The sequence below is a fragment of the Pholcus phalangioides genome, unplaced genomic scaffold (assembly GCF_987345545.1).
Source record: "Pholcus phalangioides strain wild (caught in Gottingen) unplaced genomic scaffold, Ppha-v1.0 ptg000013l_1, whole genome shotgun sequence".
NCBI lineage: Eukaryota > Metazoa > Arthropoda > Arachnida > Araneae > Pholcidae > Pholcus > Pholcus phalangioides.
The window spans coordinates 7113529-7126198 of record NW_028301606.1 but is presented as its reverse complement, the minus strand read 5'-3'; the positions used below and the strand labels follow the sequence as shown (position 1 = coordinate 7126198).

At 36.5% G+C, this 12670-nt stretch overlaps 1 protein-coding gene across 5 annotated transcripts in view; it reads right to left on the bottom strand.

Annotated features, from left to right (window-relative positions):
- tn (tripartite motif containing protein thin) overlaps positions 1-12670 on the bottom strand; it is a 38369-nt gene that overhangs the window by 23721 nt on the left and 1978 nt on the right. The window contains exon 1 of one of the 5 annotated variants that reach the window (XM_089240627.1): positions 11977-12150. The exons of 3 other annotated variants lie outside the window; for them this stretch is intronic. The gene's annotated coding sequence lies outside the window, so the exon portion shown is untranslated. Of the gene's footprint in view, positions 1-11976; positions 12151-12670 lie in introns of those variants that run through there. One more of the 5 variants, XM_089240626.1, reaches the window with a different exon arrangement.

Here is a 12670-nt window from a genome sequence, read left to right as displayed (position 1 = left end):
CTGAAATCACAAGTGACTCATTGAAATCGCACTTTGTGATCACAAAGTACGATTAGGAAAACTATAATGAACGCATTTCATTTTAAAGGGTAGTGAAGCTCGCTCTACTAGCGATTTCAAACCCTCTCTGATGATCACAAATAAAAGGAAGACTAGTCATTCTGTGCATTATCTTTGCCATAATCTTTCTTCGCCTTATCTTTGCCAGTGAAGGTTCCGTGAAACGTTTTGTGGTGAGTCGCTCACCACAGTTTCTTGTGTGAGAGCCAAGTGAAGTACGAGTATAACATTGAGCAATTCAACTGAATTCTTCCAGCGTTGCGTCTGGGTTATGGAACTTTTGTTTCGTAGAACTGTTTGTGTTTGAAGTTTTTTTATCTGTACTTCGAAATGACACGCTAGTTGGAAGTGTAGAAGCCATGAAAATACATGGATAGGCATCGAGTGGAGTATGAAGTGCAAATGTTCGTAAAATAAAGAACGAAATCGTCGAGGCCGTTATTTCTTATCAATAATGCTGGCGCAAAGGGTGAGCTGTTGACTCTGTTATAGCACAGATGGTCAAGCAATTCCACAAGCATGACCAGGTGGAATCGTCACATAGACAGGAGGCCACATACATATTAATGGTCAGATGAGTAGGACACAATATTCTATCACTTGGTGAACGACCAGCCACATTGGGAGGTAGAGATGAGTCTTTTGTGTCTGAGTGGCTCTGAGTGGTGCAGTGGGGTGTTCGTCTTCCCCATGAAGGTTACCGTCAAGATCCATGGGTTCGAATCCAGCTAAAGAACATCAGAATCAACTTCTTTACCTACTGAGCTTGTGGCGATCACCGATGGATGGCGCCTTCATTTCATACCCAACTCCACTGATTGGATAGTGCAGTATGGCGATATATGACCGGAGTTGGCATGCGGTAAAGTACCCACATTTTGGGACGGAACCTTCGTTTGCATGGCTGCATTGAGAGTCCGGATTACACGGGTTTGTCAGGCTATGAGATATGGTGCGACAGAGCCTGGGTCGCGTGCTCGGTTCGTTTAGTTTAGCGCTTTGGACGCGGCAGTAAGGTAATGCATTCCCTGGTACGCTTTAAAATAAAAAAAAATCGTTTTTCGTTTCATAACGTCAAACCTCCGGGTGCGATTCATCAAAAGCTGCAAATTTATCAGATACGAACGAAATAATGGTTCCTGAATGAAAAAAGGGGCCACTGTTTTGGACACCAGTACTGAGAAGAAAGTAGAACTTTGACCTTTCTTGTGCCTATATTTTGATTGAGTGAACCTTGCCCTCCTCCAAACATAAAAGGGATATACAGAGTGTCCCATAAATTCGTAAATATAGTCGGACCCGCTTATAACGAATACGGATATTACGAATTTTCACATATAACTGAGTTTTTCCTTGTCCCGTGAATTTCGTATTGCATCTCTATGTTATTTTGGTTGCTTACAACGAACACCGATTTCACCGACCAAATTATACAAATACAACGCCACAACAGGCAAATTGCCCAACGAGGTGGCTGACTTAAGAACATCATGGATCCCCGAGCCATTTTTTTGGAGGCCCTACCTACTACTGCTACACCACACATGCCCCCCCCCCCCGCGGAACCCCCAACGAATCGGTACATGCGGGAATGTGCGTGTACGTGTAGTGAAACCTGACGTGAAGTTTTTTTGTTTCTCTGTAATGCTTGTTACGTGTAGTGCTGCCATCTGCCACCAGTTTTTCTAACTATGAGTGAAGTGTTATGATTGAATGATTTATCGTTGTAGGACTGTTGCTCTCTGTTGCGAGACTTTTTAACGGGGAGATCGGCTCGCATTTGCGCCTTGAAGTTGGGAACCACAGAAAACCAACTTCAGCCGACCACCACTGTGGGGTTCGAACCCGGATCCTCGCATCGCGAGTCCGTCACTATAACCACTCGACCACCACAGCCTAGCTAATAAGCGGCAAGCCTAGCCGCTTATAGCCGCTTATTAGCTAGGCTTATAACGAATTTTCCGCTGGTTTAGAAATATGAATTGTCACGAATTTCTTTGTTATCTTGTCTAAATCTTCATTTCATTTATGTTAGATATAACTTGCTGGGATCCATCAATAACATTGACGCCAATATATGAAAGCCTAACCATGACATAAAAGTCGTCACGCCATATAACATCCTTGTTTTTCAATATATATCTTCTAATTCCAGACATATTTTGAAAAACAACGATGATATGGCGTGACCACTTTTAAGTCATGGTTAGGCTTTCATATATTGGCGTCAATGTTATTGATGGATCAAGTTATATCTAATGTAAATGAAATGAATGTACCGCGATTCTCAGTGTGGGAGAGAATGTAAGAGCATGTTAACTTCTAATTAATATTTGAAATGGGATTTTGGATTGAATGCTTAAAAAAAGAAATTGCGATCATGACAGTTTTACCTTAGTCGTTAGTTTTACCTTAAATCGTGAACTGAAGCTTTGTGAACGTTTTGAATACAGAAGATATAGATGAAAGGTTCAAGGTATGTGATTTGCTTTCGTGCAGCGCTCTCTGTCGACAAACAAATTTCCCTAATTCATTATTTTTTTTCCCCTGTACCAAAAAAAAAAGAAAAGAAAAGTCCCCTTTCGTATGAAAATAACTTTTCCCAAACCGCATTCAAATACACCGATTCCTTGAATTTTTATGAATTATTCAAACCATTTACGAATTTATATGGGATACACACTGTAGTACAGCGATATCAAGATGTGTAAGAAAAAATAATTGCTTATAATTGCTTAAACAGATTAAGCAAATTTGTCAAATGCGTACATCAATTTCCCCCGTTAGTGACAACGCATTTTAAGTGTTTCTTTCTCTCGTTTCCCTCCAGTCTCTTTCTTAATAAAAAAATCAAGAAAGAAAATCTTATTTCATTCCCGCAATTCACGACACAATGTGCAAAAAAAAGAAAATCTGGAACGAGCTGCCAGAAATTAATCTGTAACAGCAAAACGAAAAGAAGAGGAAGGTCGATGGTTCGGTTTTATGTTGGGGGAGTCGCTGGTAGAAATGGAAGAACCAAGTCTTTCCTCATGAGAGCGTGGGCTCTGGCGATTCTATTTTTAGGACCTTTTTTTTTCAAGGGACTACGAAATCTGGTCCTTTTTTTGTCTCGTCCTCCCCTCCCTACATCTTAAAGTTATAAGGAAGAGTGGGGAAGAGCTTCTTCACGGTCTTGGATAAAGACCTCGCCAAGAAGTTTTTTGGAAAGCAAGTGGTTCGTAAAAGAACATGGGAAATAAAAAAAGTAGTGGTAGCGGCAGCAGTGGGAAACACACCCACACGAACAAGAACATACGCACGAGAACTCAGCAGAGGATGGTAACTCCAGCTAAAACTAGCTGTAAGGCAGAAGAAAACGTATGCGATACCACGAATCGGCTAACTCAACTACACACTTTTGCCGATTCTATTTTTTCACTGTATATACATGTTTTTATTTACGTTCAGTTTGCATGCATGTGGTGGCCATTCGCTTGGATTGGATCCAGGATACATATGGAAAAGAACGTCAACGGCGTACGGATACCAAGAGTCAGCGTTATGCGTAATTTCAGAGTTCATCCTCGGCTTTAGTTTTAAGCCTTAACCTCTCGAGTACAAGATGTTTGCAATAAATTTGAATGATATGTATTAGACGTATAGGCGATAAATAGAAAAGCCTTGTCCCACGTTAAAAAAGAAGAAAGGGAAAGAAAGAAAAGAAATAAGGGTGGAGAGGTACAAGTACAGAGATATATTGGATAAGAGAGTATTAGTACAGTGCCTTGCTTTTCTCGCCTTCATATACAAACTTGTTTTGTAGTTTTTTTCTTTACTTCTTTGTGTTCTCTTTCTCATTTCTATGTCCAGTACATAATAGAAGGATTAGTTCTGACACACACACACACACACACGCACGCACACACACCGCTTCCATCCTCATCAGTTGATCGTTACCTCGTTGAGATATCGCTGTGGTGGTGGGAGAACAGAGAGGGGGAAACACACACAACTTTTTTCGTAGGGTTACAATAAACCTTCGCGATATGGGAAAAAAAGAGGTTGAAGAAAAGAGTCAGCTTGATTGAATTTATTCCACTGGCGTTTGGACGCAGTGTTACGTCCCTGATCGTATAGGGGTTAGATAAACCAAATTTTTGTAAATGGTTTGTTAAATGGTTTGTTATGGTGTGAAAGGCTTAAAGACAGATGTTACCTCGTGTTTTGGTCGTGAATACGTCTTATAAATTGGCACGATTTTTTTGCGTCACGAAAATAAGTTAGACTAAATCCGAATAACCTCTGGACTATACAGTGCTCAAATTCTCGTTGTAAAGACAAAGTGTCAAAGTTTCTAGTGACATGAGTTTGATTTCAGTAGGAAATCACACATCGGGTAACACGATAGTGTCACTCACAAACATGAAATGCGAGAACTGTCTGGTCACACATCGAAAATTGGTATAGCTTATAGCTCCGGCCTTGTTAAAACCTTATGTGTGGTGTTGTTGGATTCGTCTTACAAGGAAAGGGTCCCAAGGTGTCGTCCTCAAAAAATTATGAAAAAAATTTAAATGAATGAATCTCACCAAAAAATACACAAAAATATAATTTTAGCGGCGGAATGCAATTGTTAAAGCCGCAAAAAATTATTAAAATGAAAACAGTTATCTCTCAAGCTTCTTGGAGATTATCTATAAAAAATTTCTTTTCACTCTATTTACACACTCTACCTCTACTTTTTCTTCTCTCCCCATCTCTCTCTCTCTCTCTCATTTTCCTTCTTTTTCTGTGCTGTACCTGATCAATACTATCTATAGCAGAAAGCCTCCACGCGAAGCTCGTGAGGCCACTGAAGAAGGCCATTTCACCTATAGCCATTGGATATATCAGGCCGACGCACATGCAGCATCTTTACTCTTTTACGTTGTATATCCAATAGCTATAGGTGAGATGACTTTCTTCAGTGACGTCACCAGCCGCTGAAATATAGATGGCAGCGCTGAAAATTCAGACACAACACTAGATACGCACTCAGGGGCACAAATTCTTACACTTCCGGCACAACTCACTAGGTAGTAAATTGCCCATAGATGGCGATAGACCTGAGCTGTGCTTGGTTTGAAAGAAAGAAAGAAAAGTGACGTCACGAGCTTCGCGCGGAGGCCTTCTGCTATAGACGGTGTTGACCTGATCTTGTATTGTTTAAATGACGTCACTCTAGGGATGCAAGATATTAAATTCATCTTTGGTCTCTCTACTGGCGTTCAAAATACTGATATATAAATTTTTTTGAGTGACCCACAATAATTCCGCAGGATTTCTTTTTATATTTCTGTGCATATTTAAATGAGTAGAATCAGTGATCATTTTTTCAAAACTTTTCGAAAACGTCACTTTGGGACCCTTTCTTTGTTAGCAATTCCTATAAGAATGTAGTGAAATAAAAACCAATAAGGAGCATTTGAAAAAAGAATTATTGTCCAAAAGTTGTGAAATCTTTTATTTTTCCTCAAAATAACGGAGATATGACTAATAAATTGTTTTTGTAACATCGCATTTGAGAGGATAAAGCGACTTTGGGAGGACGCGGGGAATTCCAAAATATTTCGAAATCGCTCATTTTTACCGAGTGCTAATGCTTTAGTAATTAACGTATTCATGATAAAAAGTTGTGGCCGTGTTTGAATCCCAGCTTACCCTAACTTTTTGTTTTTCTTTTCCGACTGTCTCGACGAAAAAATCGTATTATCTGAGCATAGTAAACAGGATGATAAGATATACCCGAACATGATTTTTACATTAGTTTTCACTTTTATCAATGAAATATTGGGATTTCGAAGATTAGAACTAGAGGAAAAATATGAATTCTCCTCGTTGATAATACGAGAGATGACATGTACTATCGCAACTATCCATTCATTTTAGAATATGAGTTTTGTTAGCATACGTTAGGTGAAATCTCAACATAAATCTCTTTTTTTACTAGTATATCCTTTTGTTGAAACTTTATGATGGCTCATTATACGTCTCTAATGGGAATCATAAATGATTTTTTTTTTAAATTGGAGGGGGTTAATGATAACACTAGACGCGAATGAGATAGTTGTTTGCTCTGAGAAATGATAAAGTAATTAATTTGTATAGAGCTCATGAAAAATATCAGTTCATAAACTACTGGATTAGTCATTCGTCTTCGTATTATGGATATCAAACGCTTTCCTAATTAGTATCACAGATCAGTAATCAGCTATTTTCTATTAACTAATAGAAAAATAATTTTTTTTTAAAGAAGAACCCAATAATAAAGGGAAAATGAATAATATTTTAATGTAAAAATAAATTATCTACAATTTTGCAATTCAAAATTTCTTCCTAGTTGCCTTAATTTTTAAGATGCTCTGAAAAAAAGTACCTTTAACCTTTAGAGATCGGACACACCCTACTTTCCATCTCAGAGAGATATCGAAACGTTCCCGAAGGATGGGTGTATCGTGAAAGTTTTTTTATAATCAACAAAGCATTATCGCCCAGACTAAGACAACAAAAAAAATATATATATAAAAAATAAATAAATAAATAAAATAAAAACGACCACCAATCTGAAATCATATAAGAGATAAATAAAATCTAAGCAACCACCGCCAATGGGCAATCAAAATTATAAACATGATTATAAAGTGATGGCGTGTAGTCGTCCATCCCATAAGAATCTAGTAATCATCAATCAATCGAATGATTGTCGATATATTTTATCTCTCTGAAAAAGTACCACAACTCGCCACCAGAGGGTGCTGTAGTGCGTAGTCATTTTATTATACGCAAGACTTCGTCCCATGGCTTTATCTGCATTGGTTCACGAGTTATGAGCATTTTAAACCAACAAGTGTTCACTTCGCAGCCTCTTATAATCATTTTGGGATGCCCGGGTGTAAAAAGATAAGTATTTTGGAGAAGAAAGAACATGGAATATTTTGAACCGATTTCTATAACTTCCACAAAAAAATCATTGTGGTCATCGGACTAGCTACAAAAATAGTAAAGTCGGTAGGTGCTACACACACACCAGATGTAATTTGTAACAGCGCCCCCTGATGAAGAATTAAGGAAGTTTCAATCTCAATTTGGAAACAATGCACGATAGGAAATAAATTCCAATTATATAAAGTTTGAGAGCATTTTGTATTGAGCACGGAAAGATCAAAAATTACATCTAAGTTTCCAGGAAACAGTGAAAAAAATTATATAAACGAAAAGATTCACTCTGAGACTCGTCTACCGGTTAACCGTTATTTTTTTACTCTATTCGGCTATCAAATTTTTATTTTTCGACCAATAAAAACTGTGTTTCTGAGTGACTAATATTGAGTAAATTTATTTTCATGCTGTGAAATAGTTTTTATGCGTGTTGAAGAACATTTATTTTAAGATAGTTAATGTACTACATGTTTTAGGTACAAAAGCATATAGTATATCTGAAATTCTTGACTAATTTTTATGTAGAAAAAAAAAACTCGAAAATTTTAAAGTTTTGCTGAAAAAAAATCGTGGAAAATTACAAAAATAACCGATTTCGATCACCAATTATCTCAACGAATTTTTTTCTTATATCTATATCTTGAAGTCCAAATCTTCTTCAGTTCAATTAAGAGCGTAAAAATAACCAATTATCAGTTTTTAGATTTAGGGCAATATAAAAAAATTCCAATTTTCATATTTTTCTATCATTTTAAAAGAGTGATTGATTCGCAGCTCACAATCTCTCTTTTTTTTGGCTGATACATTTTTGGATATTATACTTTGGACGAAAAGTTACTTATTATATATTTTTCGAACAAAACATATGTATTCCTTTCAAACACTCTTCGCAAAGCGCCGTGTAAGTAAACAAATGCAATTGACATGCGCTTAAGTGAATTAAAAATTTTTTTTTTTTAAATCAAATTGAACGGTTGCAGTAATTAAACTCAAAACTTAAAAATTCTTATTCATAGTTAAAGTTATAATTTGTAGAAGTTATGTTTAGTTTGTGCAATATAAAAAAATAATTAGATATAATATAAAAAAAAGTTAGATACAACACATATTAAAGGGTGTTTCAAAAAGAATCATCCGATTTAAAAATATCATAACTATTCACCTTTTAATCTGTTCGAATAATGTATAGGTAGAAAGAGGGAAATCTCGAGTTTCACGCAGTTGCCGATAGGTAGCGCTAAAGCTCTTCCTTCGGCCGCCACTTCAGTGTTTGTCAAGATGGCAACTTCACAACAGAAATCGTTTGTGTTCTAAGCTTCGCGAAGTGCTAGTCCGTAACAACTGTTCATCGTGCCTTTCATCGACAATACCCTGGTGTTGAACCTCCTACCACTCAGAGCATTAGGCGATGGCATAACAATTCCGAGACATGGGTCGACTGGGTAAAGGGAAATCCCCTGGCCGTTCCCGCATGTCAAACGAAAATGTGGAGCGCTTCTGACAGTTTCACACGTAGTCCAGAGAAATCCACTCGCAGTGGATGCAAACATGCTCGCAAAAGTTTGGGATGAATTTGACTATCGTAAATCGTAAAGACGTATGCCGTGTATCCCAAGATGGACATATTAAGCACCTTTAATTTGGTTTGTAAAAAAAACTTTGATTAGCCATGTAATATAAAATTAATCTTAAATGTCTAGGCATGTGTTCAATATTTTTCGTAATATACGTATTTCAAATCGGGTGATTCTTTTTGAAACAACTTTGTATTATAAGAGGTGTAGTAATCAACTACTAAATTGATCTTCGAAATTTTTTGGAAAGTAGTTCTGATTAAAATTTTATCAGAAGATTCATAAAGTACAGCGACTGAATTTAGTTTCATTAATTACAGCAAGGGTCTTCAACCCTTGTTGTTGTTGCAAGCACCGTATAAGAAGCTTCAGAAAAAAGAAGAGCGCCGGCTAGATAGATTCGTTTTCTGACAAGGAATTTGCCTAAAATTCATAAAATTCAACATTGCATAATGCTGTAATTTTTTTTTTATGAATTTTGTTTAACATGCCGGTACATAAAGAATGTTTTACTACACATGACTTCTTCTAGGACCAATGACTACATAAAAGAATAAAATTTCGCAACTCCATGAATTTTTTTTTTTTTAAAGAACTCCTGGGATTATTTTCGATAAAATTTGAAACACTTTTTTTGTAATTGGAAGTCCCCCCCCCCACCCCCCAAGGATAACAGTTAAGGAATTAGCTATTAGAGATAAGAGCGGACACACTCAGGGTAGTAAATGCACTGGACGCTGAACTAGGGATGTGCCAAATTCACTCTTTGTTTTCGTTCAAAATTAAAAGGAGGAGTCGAAATGGATGCTTGCCTCGGATGGCAAAGTATATTTTATTTCTAATTGCGGCTCTTTGTACACTGGAAAGTACCGTGACCTTATGGCAGATAAGGTGTTGAAGGCTATCACAATTGATGTTCAGTGTTTTACTTCATGAAAGATTGAATATTAGCTATTTACAGCACAAAAGAAGAAGGAAAAACAACAATTTATCAAGTGAACAGGACCTTGATTATCTAAACGTCTGAAATATAATCAATTACTCTATGATGGAAGAGAAAGACACACCAAAATAAACTTACAATTACTCATTGGAGTGAAACAATGGGTTCAACGAGGCCAATGATATTCTTCCTAAGTGGTTCGGTCGGAAGTAATTTTAGACAAATTTCAGAACAAAAAAAAAAACCCCAATTACTGTATAAATACGTGTCAGGTTAATATGGTGATTTAAATTATAAATGATATCCTTAAGTGTAGTGTATTTAACATCTTTGTGGCATAGATAATTTGAGTGTACCGCCTTCATAAGGGAAATAAGTAGGATTACATGAAATCATTATGAAAATGTCGCAATCCGGCTTGAACATCGATCAGAGATGATTGCCACTTTGCCGGATTTAAATAAATTTTTGGATTTAAAACTAATTTCATTGATCCATTCCGGTTTTGATGAGGATGTAGCATGAAAGGAAAACGTTCACGAAAATAGCAAACTCCAGGAACATCTTATAAGTCTATACAAATAGAAAAAAAATGGTGTTCTCTGTGAATTTTACTTAAATCAATTTATTATAAGGATTATGGCCTGTATCATTAAGGATTATGAAGAAATTAACTGATCGAAAGCTCCATATGTTCCCAAGACGGTAGGAAAAAAAAAGAAAAAAAATACGCAGATATATATATATTCATAGCCAGCTACTCAGAATAGGGGTTTGTTTTTCATCTCTTTTGAGTCTCGTACTCATAATAATAATCAGCTATTTCCTATTAACTAATAGAAAAATGATTTTTTTTAGAGAAGAAATCAGTAATGCAAGAAAAGTGCATAATATTTTATATGTAAAAATAAATTATCTACAACTTTTGTAATTTAAAATTTCTTCCTAGTTGCCATAATTTTTTAGATATGCTGAAAAAGTACCACAATTCGCCACCAGAGGGTGCTGTAGTACGTCTGATTTTGTTGCGCGTAGTCAATTTAGTATACCCAAGACTTTGTTTCATTGCTCTATCTGCATTGGTTCACGAGTATTTGAGCATTTTAAACTAATAAGAGTTGACTTAGCAGCATCTTATAATCATTTTCTGCCTCTTAGAATCATTTTGGGATGCCTGGGAGCAAAAAGGATAAGTATTTTGGAGAAGAAAGAACGTGGGATATTTAAACTCTCTATAACTTCGGCAAAAAAATCATTACAGTCATCGTACTGGCTATAAGAATAGTAAAGTGGGTGCGCTGTAAGGTGAAATTTGTTGCAGCGTCCCCTGGTGAGAAAGTAATGAAATTTTCGATGTCAACTTGGAAACAAAGCAGGATAGGAAAAAATTTCGAATGTAAAGTTTGAGAGCAATAAGACTCAAAAACTGCATCTAAATTTCCAGGAAACAGTGAAAAAAATTATAGAAACGAAAAGATTTACTCTTAGACTCGTCTACCGGTTTATCGTTATATTTTGACTACGCAGATATTTTTGGCCATTAAAAGTGTGTTTCTGAGTGACATATATCCAGCAAATTTACTTGATGCTATGGAATAGTTTTTACCCTCGCTGAATAACATATATTTGAATATATTTAATGTACTTATCGCTATATGTTTTATGGTTTTAGGTAAAACGATTATCCGGAGAGTTTCATAAAGAGTGTTCGAAAAAAATGAAAATTCTATTATTGATTATAAAATTAAAATAGTGCGTCTAATCGTGTAGTGCGTGGATAATCCAGCTTCATGGTTTTACTTGCATTAGTTCACAAGTTATGAGCATTTTAAAGTAATATGTGTTGGTATTGCAGCCTCTTATAATCATTTTTTGCCTTTTAGAATCATTTTGGATGCCCGGGAGCAGAAAGAATAAGTATTTTGGTGAAGAAAGAACAAGGGATATTTCTCAAAATACTGCTTATAACTTCTGCACAAATCGATAAAAAAATCGTTACCGTTCGGACTGGTTACTAGAATAGTAAAGTGGATACGTGCTACTACAAGTTCTAATTTGTAACAGTGTTCCTGGTGAGAAATTAAGGAAGTTTTTTTAATCTCAGAAAGACTAATTGACTATTTTTGTCATAATCGGATGGTCGCAAACAATATTTCCTCACGATCGAAAATTCTTCCGCACAGCACATGCAGAATTCTCGCCGCACACAAGACATTTACTACAGTATTTGTATTTTGTATACGGTAAAATTTTGTTTCGTCATTCTTCACATATGTCAAAATTCTGTGCTTAGAGTAACAACAAGTTCGCGTAATTAAAAAAAGAAACAGAGTTCACGTTGGTTACTAATAGTATTGCGGATTTTTCCATTGGATTATCTATTAGAAGCTAATATAAGATTACCTTGACAAGCAATATACAATTAAAACATATACGTACTCACTTTGTCCATCAGAACAACCGCCGATGCATCAAAAACGCGAATTCTCGTCCATCACTTATGTGAAGCACGCGTTCACTGCTGTAGCGTGGAATATAAAACCCTGATACTTCCCCTTATTTGAGGTATGAAAAGCAAGAACGGCACACACTGATGTGAGAAGAAGAAGAAGAGAGATCATCCATCCCGTTCCCCTTCTTGCAAGTGTGGGATGTGCCGGTATCCTCAGGGATGCTAAATTGGGACTCGGCCCTAAAAATACGAGACACGAACGTCTCTAGAGTCTCTTTTACTCTCACCCTTGTTATTACTATATTTCTCTCTCTCACACACGGTCTGTCTTGGAAAGTCTATGCATAGATATCCTTTTTTTTCAGTTCACCCGTTAGATTCTGATGGTGGGTTAATTCCTAAATTCCATTTCAGTTGGGACACTGATCCTACAGGGTACCAAATGTGGAAAGACACGAAATTCAGAGATTTATAGAAGTACTGTCATTCAAGCACTTGGGACAGATAAAGGGTGCACACTCTGCGGCAAGGGCCTGTTTCTAACATGGACAAACAGAGCACGTGCCCAGGGTACCGAAATTGGTTGCTGATTTTTTTTGTAGATACGTCCCTACCCCACACACACACGCCTCTGCTTCAAAGAATACTACATATAAGGACCCCGAACTTATGGGAAACAGG